Genomic DNA, 8,365 nt, shown 5'->3' on the forward strand with positions numbered 1-8,365 from the left:
TATTTAGGAAAAGTACCTTTGGGGCTAGCCACTCTTTGTCTGTTCTTGCTCGAATGGTTCCCAGTTTTGGAAGTCCATCCGAAAGATCTAACATGAGATTCGCCTGGGGTTGTCCTTCTCTATCGACAGTGTCCAAGGAGTCATGTTTTGGCTTGACCACTGGGTTGGTGGAGCCTCATTATGCACAGGGTTTCCAAACCTGTTTACTATTTGTGTGAATCTATAACAACTGGTCTCTGCCGCGGCTCAGAATTGACATTGGAACATCTTGTTCCATTGCACTTTTGGCCAGTTGAGATGCTGGGATGGGCTAACTTGCGGCCGCCCTTCCGCCAGTGCTCGCAGACTCTTTGGACACTGCCTCCTGGAGCCTAACTCCCTCGGGAGATTTCTCCGTCACCTCAGACTACCACACATTGTGTTGTAGACCATCTATTGCATGGATTGCGCCCCTGCGGAACGCACCCCTACCTCGAAGATAATTTTTTGTGTGGCAATTTTTGTGAGATCGGCTCCCGTCGGGGACAGAGGTGCTCAAGAGCAATGGCCCAAGTAATGGGTTATTTGCCCTTTGTGGTGTATCTGACATGGGGTCACACATCCTTGATGACCCACAAGTATTTGGGATCAATTGTAGTCCTTTCTATAACTAAGAGTGCCCAAACCAACAAGGAGTAGAAGGAAATGACAAGCTGTTTTCAGCAAGGTATTCTTTGCAAGTACTGAAAGTAGCAATAACAAGTAGTTTGATAGCAAGATAATTGGTGACAAGTCACAATAGTAGCAAGAATGCAGCAAGGTGGCCCAATCCTTTTATAGCATAGGACAAGCCAGTAAGTTCTCTTATATTAAGCAAAGCGTTCTCGAGGACACACGTCTAGTCACATTCATTATGCTTAGTTGATTCATGTTCACTACTTTGATAATTTGGTATGTTAGTGGACCGAAGCTAAGGTGTTGTTCTTATTTGAAAAAGCAACCCTCTTATGATTACTCCCTCTTGCAAGCATCTGCAACTACAAAATAAGAGTTAAGATAAATCTGACCATAGCATGAAACATATGGATCCAAATAAGCCCCTTATAGAATAACTCATAAACTAGGGTTTAAACTTCTGTCACTCTCGCAACCCATCATCTACTTATTACTCTCCAATGCCTTCCCCTAGGTCCAAACATGGTGGAGTTTCATGTAGTCGGTGTTCACACGACACCACTAGAGGAAGAACAACACATATATCATCTAAATATTGAACAAATACCAAATTAACACAATTACTTATAACATGACTTCTCCCATGTCCTCAAGAATAAAAGTAAGTACTCAAAAATCATATTCATCTTCAAGATCATAGGGGTATTTTATATGATTAAGGATCTAAACATATAATGTTCCATCAAATAAACCAACTAGCATCAACTACAAGATGTAATCAACACTACTAGCAACCCACATGTACTGATCTGAGGTTTTGGGACAAAGATTGAATACAAGAGTTGAAGTACGGTTTGAGATGAGAGGGTGTTGGTGTAGATGTTGATGAAGATCCCTCCTCCCATGATGAGAGTATCATCAGTGATGTCGATGGCTTCGATTTCCCCCTCTAGGAGGGAAGTATCCCCGGCGGAATCGCTCCGCCAGAGAGCAAAATTGCTCCTGCCCAGGTTCCGCCTCGAGACGATGATGATTCATCGTGAAAGTCTTTTCTTCATTTTTTTCTAGGCAAAATGACATCATATACACTAGTAGAAAAAGGGCCTTTAGGCCCGGTTCATAAGGGCCTTTACTCCCGGTTGTGGAACCAGGACTAAAGGGTCGTTTCTAAAGCCTCCCCCTTTAGTCCCGGTTCTTACACGAACCGGGACTAAAGGCCCTCCACGTGGCCGCTGCCTGGAGGTCCACCTTTAGTCCCGGTTGGTAACACCAACCGGTACTAAAGGAAATTTCACTAGTAGAAAACAGGGCTTAGGTCACAGGACAGTTTTCACATTAGTCCCAGTTCAGTCACGAACCGGGACTAATGTGAGCAATGGTCCCGGTTCGTGCGGCCAGGGACCTGGCGGGCCTCGTGGGGGCATTGGTCCCCGTTCGTCCGGACCCTTTGGTCCCGGTTGGTGGGACAAACCGGGACCAATGGGCCACGCTCCTGGCCCACCACCCTTTAGTCCCGGTTCCTACCACAAACCGGGACTAAAGGCCTGGTCCTAGTTGTGGCCAGTGTTTAGTCCCACCTCGCCAACCGAAGGGCGCTCACATCAGTTTATAAGGCCGTCCCTCTCTGCCTTGTTGAGCTTCTCTTAAAGTGAAAATAGATGCCCTTATACAGGGAATTTGACCTAAATTCACAGTAAATTTTATAGAAATTTATTATGAATTTAGGTTGAATTTTCTCTATAAGCGCATCTATGTTCATTTGTTATATTTATAAAATAAATAAACGTTAATAAAATAAATAAAACTAAATAAACCTTAAAAAAATAAAATAAAATAAACTATAGTAACTACAATAAATAAACCTTAATAAATTAAGTAAAAATAGCAGCAGTAAAATATATAAAAATAGCAGCAGTAAAATAAATAAAAATAAAATAATTAAAGTAAAATACATAAGTAATTAGAAATAAAATAAATATGTTTTTTGTTGTAAGTAGAAACAAAACAAAACAATAAAGCAAAAGAGAAAAAAACAGAGGAAAAAAATTATGCCACCTACTGGGCCACCACGGCCTGAATACGACTAGAAACCCATCCATGGGACAGGATTCAGGCCCGCAGAAGGCCCAGTAGGCCCCACAGGCAAAGAGAACAGTTAGGCCCGAAAGCCTGCAGTTGAGAGGAATTCGAGAGGGTGGGCGCAGCAGCGCTTATAAACCACTCTCGAGCTCTCTCAACTAGCGAGGTGGGACTAAACTTTTGACGCGGGGCAGCACAAGGCCTTTGGTCCCGGTTGGTGCCACCAACCGGGACTAAAGGGGGCATTGGTCCTGGTTCGTGGCACCAACCGGGACCAAAGGCCTTTAGTCCCGGTTGGTGCCACCAACCAGGACCAATGAGTTCCCTATATATACCCCATCGACACAGCAGAGCACTCCAGAGTGCTCTGTTTTTTCTGGCCGGCGAGGGGAGGGCATTTGGGTGCTCTAGCTCACCTCCTATGCACATGAGGTGTTCGATGAAATGTCTGAGCCACACTAGTTAATCTTTGTCCTCTCGAAACTCGACCTCCGAGCTCCATTTTCCCCGAGATTTGTCTAGGTTTAGCGGTCCGTCACGTCCCGTCCCCGTCTTCACCGCCGTCGATCGCCCGTGCTGATCTCGTCGCCAGCACCACCGTGGTGAGCCTCTTGTTCTTATCTTCTTTCTGAAAGGAAAAAATTCTTACTTTAGATAGTTACTTGTCTAATTTTGTTACTTTTATTATTCCTTCTTATTACATAGTGCGATGGTTTTGGTATCCGCCCCCGTCGGCCCTCGTCCTGTCTATGATTCGGATGTGGTATATATTATCTTTTTATAACTATTTGGTTCATTTATTGTTTATGATAAATATACCAAACAACGTGACATAGATTTTATTGGTTGAACCGGAAATTCTAACCGACCCTATTGTCGAGAGGTTAAATTTAGTTGAAGAAGAAAACAATTACTTGAAGGAAAAAATTAAAAAAATTGAGGAGGAGAAGATGATATTGGAGTTGCATGTTGCGGATGTCGTCGATGATCACAAGATCAAGATGGATGCAATGCGCTTGAAGATTAGAAAGATTAGAAAATATGCCATTCATACCGAGGCTTGGTATCATTATGCCGTTGGATCAATTGTTACCTTGGTTGCGATTATGATCGCATTTGTTTTCGCATTGAAATGTTTTACATAGTTTCAATGTATGGTTTAATTAATTAGATGCTCTGCAGAGCTATATATATGTTGCTAGATGAGAACTATGTATGTACTTTGGTTCTAATGTGATGATGAACTTCTATTAATTTGGTCACTTAATTATCTATTCATGATGTTCTGTAATGGTTTTTGACACACTTAATTATATATAATGCACGCAGATGAGCTGGCAATGGATGTACGGTGACACACACACCTCCGAGTACATTAAGGGCATGCATGATTTTCTCGAAGTGGCTGAGGCAAACAAGCAGAATGGTTTTATGTGTTGTCCATGCCCTATATGTGGGGATACGAAGTCTTACTCTGACCGGAAAATCCTTCACACCCACCTGCTTTAAAAGGGTTTCATGCCACACTATAATGTTTGGACGAGGCACGGAGAAATAGGGGTTATGATGGAAGACGACGAAGAAGAAGAGGACGATGACAACTATGTGCCCCCTGAATACGGTGATGCTGCAACGGGGGAAGCTGCTGAAGATCAAGAGGAACCAGACGATGTGCCCAATGATGCTGCAAGGGCGGAAGCTGCTGAAGATCAAGAGGAACCAGTGCCCGATGATGATGATCTCTGCCGGGTCATAGTCGATGCAAGGACGCAATGCGAAAGTCAAAAGGAGAAGCTGAAGTTCGATCGCATGTTAGAGGATCAACAAAAAGGGTTGTACCCCAATTGCGAAGATGGCAACACAAATCTCGGTACCATACTGTAATTGCTGCAGTGGAAGGCAGAGAATGCTGTGCCTGACAAAGGATTTGAGAAGCTATTGAAAATATTGAAGAAGAAGCTTCCAAAGGATAACGAATTGCCCGACAGTACATACGCAGCAAAGAAGGTCGTATGCCCTCTAGGATTGGAGGTGCAGAAGATACATGCATGCCCTAATGACTGCATCCTCTACCGCGGTGCGTACAAGGATCTGAACGCATGCCCGGTATGCGGTGCATTGCGGTATAAGATCAGACGAGATGACCCTGGTGATGTTGATGGCGAGCCCCCCAGGAAGAGGGTTCCTGCGAAGGTGATGTGGTATGCTCCTATAATACCACGGTTGAAACGTCTGTTCAGAAACGAAGAGCATGCCAAGTTGATGCGATGGCACAGTGAGGACCGTAAGAAAGACGGGAAGTTGAGAGCACCCGCTGACGGGTCGCAATGGAGAAAAATCGAGAGAAAGTACTGGGCTGAGTTTGCAGCTGACCCAAGGAACGTATGGTTTGGTTTAAGCGCGGATGGCATTAATCCTTTCGGGGAGCAGAGCAGCAATCACAGCACCTGGCCCGTGACTCTATGTATGTATAGCCTTCCTCCTTGGATGTGCATGAAGCGGAAAGTTCATTATGATGCCAGTTCTCATCCAAGGCCCTAAGCAACCCGACAACGACATTGATGTGTACCTAAGGCCATTAGTTGAACTTTTACAGCTGTGGAATGGAAACGGTGTACGTACGTGGGATGAGCACAAACAGGAGGAATTTAACCTGCACGCGTTGCTGTTTGTAACCATCAACGATTGGCCCGCTCTCAGTAACCTTTCAGGACAGACAAACAGGGGATACCACGCATGCACGCACTGTTTAAATGACACTGAAAGTATATACCTGGACAAAAGCAGGAAGAATGTGTACCTGGGCCATCGTCGATTTCTTCCGACCAACCATCAATGTCGAAAGAAAGGCAAGCATTTCAAAGGCGAGGCAGATCACCGGAAGAAGCCCGCCATGCGTACCGGTGATCACGTACTTGCTATGGTCAATGATTTACACGTAATCTTTGGAAAGGGTCCCGGCGGACTAGCTGTTCCGAATGACGCTGAGGGACACGCACCCATGTGGAAGAAGAAATCTATATTTTGGGACCTACCCTACTGGAAAGAGCTAGAGGTCCGCTCTTCAATCGACGTGATGCACGTGACGAAGAACCTTTGCGTGAACCTGCTAGGCTTCTTGGGCGTGTATGGGAAGACAAAAGATACACCTGAGGCACGGGAGGACCTGCAACGTTTGCACGAAAAAGACGGCATGCCTCCGAAGCAGTATGAAGGTCCTGCCAGCTACGCTCTTACGAAAGAAGAGAAAGAAATCTTCTTTGAATGCCTGCTCAGTATGAAGGTCCCGACTGGCTTCTCGTCGAATATAAAGGGAATAATAAATATGCCAGAGAAAAAGTTCCAGAACCTAAAGTCTCATGACTGCCACGTGATTATGACGCAACTGCTTCCGGTTGCATTGAGGGGGCTTCTACCGGAAAACGTCCGATTAGCCATTGTGAAGCTATGTGCATTCCTTAATGCAATCTCTCAGAAGGTGATCGATCCAGAAATCATACCAAGGCTAAGGAGTGATGTGGCGCAATGTCTTGTCAGTTTCGAGCTGGTGTTCCCACCATCCTTCTTCAATATCATGACGCACGTCCTAGTTCATCTAGTCGACGAGATTGTCATTCTGGGGCCCGTATTTCTACACAATATGTTCCCCTTTGAGAGGTTCATGGGAGTCCTAAAGAAATATGTCCGTAACCGCGCTAGCCCAAAAGGAAGCATCTCCATGGGCCATCAAACAGAGGATGTCATTGGGTTTTGTGTTGACTTCATTCCTGGCCTTAAGAAGATAGGTCTCCCTAAATCGCGGTATCAGGGGAGACTGACTGGAAAAGGCACGCTTGGAGGGGGACTCAATAATATGCAGGGACGGATATTCTTGGTCTCAAGCACACTACACAGTTCTACAGAACTCTACCTTGGTGACCCCGTATGTCGATGAACACAAGAACAGTCTGCGCTCCAAACACCCGGAGTAGTGTGACGACTGGATTACATGTGAACACATCAGGACTTTCAGCAGTTGGTTGGAAACACGTCTCAGAGGTGACACCATTGTTTGTGATGAGTTGTACTCGTTGTCCAGGGGACCATCTTCGACTGTATTGACTTACAAAGGATACGAGATAAATGGGAATACATTTTACACGATCGCCCAAGATCAAAAGAGCACCAACCAAAACAGCGGTGTCCGCTTTGATGCAGCAACCGAGAGGGGAAAGGACACATATTATGGTTACATAATGGACATATGGGAACTTGACTACGGACATGATTTTAAGGTCCCTTTGTTTAAGTGCAAATGGGTCAATCTGTCAGGAGGCGGGGTACAGGTAGACCCACAATGGATCTGAACAATCTTGGGCACACTGACGAACCGTTCGTCCTAGCCAATGATGTGGCACAGGTTATCTATGTGAAGGACATGTCTGCCAGACCGAGGAAAAGAAAAGATAAGAAAGCGAATACATCATACGATGAGCCAAAGCGCCACATAGTTTTTTCAGGAAAAAGGGACATTGTGGGAGTGGAGGGCAAGACAGACATGTCTGAAGATTATGAAAAGTTTCATGAAATTCCTCCCTTCAAAGTCAAGGCTGACCCAAGCATCCTGATAAACGATGAAGATTATCCATGGTTACGGCGCAATAAGCAAATGACACAAGCGAAGAAAAAGTGAAGACTTTCTCCCGCAACTATTATGATGATACCATGCCAACTTTGTAATAGACGAGTATGATACCATTGTCCGTTTTGTACAAGAAGTGCATCTAGTTTTTGCCATCACCCTCTCAACTTTCTTGCACATGCTATGTGGATGAAATGATGATACCATGCCAACTTTCAACCTTCTCAGAGTTCATTTGAAAGGCTTTTCAATTTTAGGGTCTTATAGCTCAAAATAATTAGTAAATGCATGAAAAATAACAGGCCAAAAATTAAAAATTATGCCACCTACTGGGCCACCACGGCCTGAATACGATTAGAAACCCATCCATGGGCCAGGATTCAGGCCTGCAGAAGGCCCAGTAGGCCCACATGCATGTACAGAGAGGTTAGGCCCGTAAGCCTGCTTTAGAGAGGAGCTCGACAGCTCAGGCGCACCGCACCTTATAAACAGGTGCGGCTCTCTCTCAGCTAGCGAGGTGGGACTAAACTCACCACCACGCCGCTGTGCAAGGCCATTGGTCCCGGTTGGTGGCACGAACTGGGACCAATTCCACCCTTTGGTCCCTGTTGGTGCCACGAACCGGTACTAGAGTTTCTTACTAAGCAGTTTTTAGTACCACCTCGCTAGCTGAGAGGCACTACGAGCGGTTTATAAGCCCTGAGTGTAGAGACGATGAAGAAGAGGCGCAATGCTCACGTTGCTTAGCTTCAAGCCTTGAGGAATAAGGTAGACTGCATGGAGCTATGTGCAGTGCAGTCTACACTATTCCGAAAGGCTTGAAGCAAATCAACGAGCATTGCGCCTCTTTTTTATTTTTAATAACTTATTACAACTCTGGACTTCTTGTGTTCCGACAAAATAAAATAAACTTTAATAAAATTTATGAAACTAAAATTAACAAAGTATTTTCTGTTCAAAACATTATAAGAAACCTCTATTATTATTGAAACTAAAATCATATAAAATTGA

This window comes from Triticum aestivum, chromosome 3D, assembly GCF_018294505.1.
Source record: "Triticum aestivum cultivar Chinese Spring chromosome 3D, IWGSC CS RefSeq v2.1, whole genome shotgun sequence".
Classification (NCBI taxonomy): Eukaryota; Viridiplantae; Streptophyta; class Magnoliopsida; order Poales; family Poaceae; genus Triticum; species Triticum aestivum.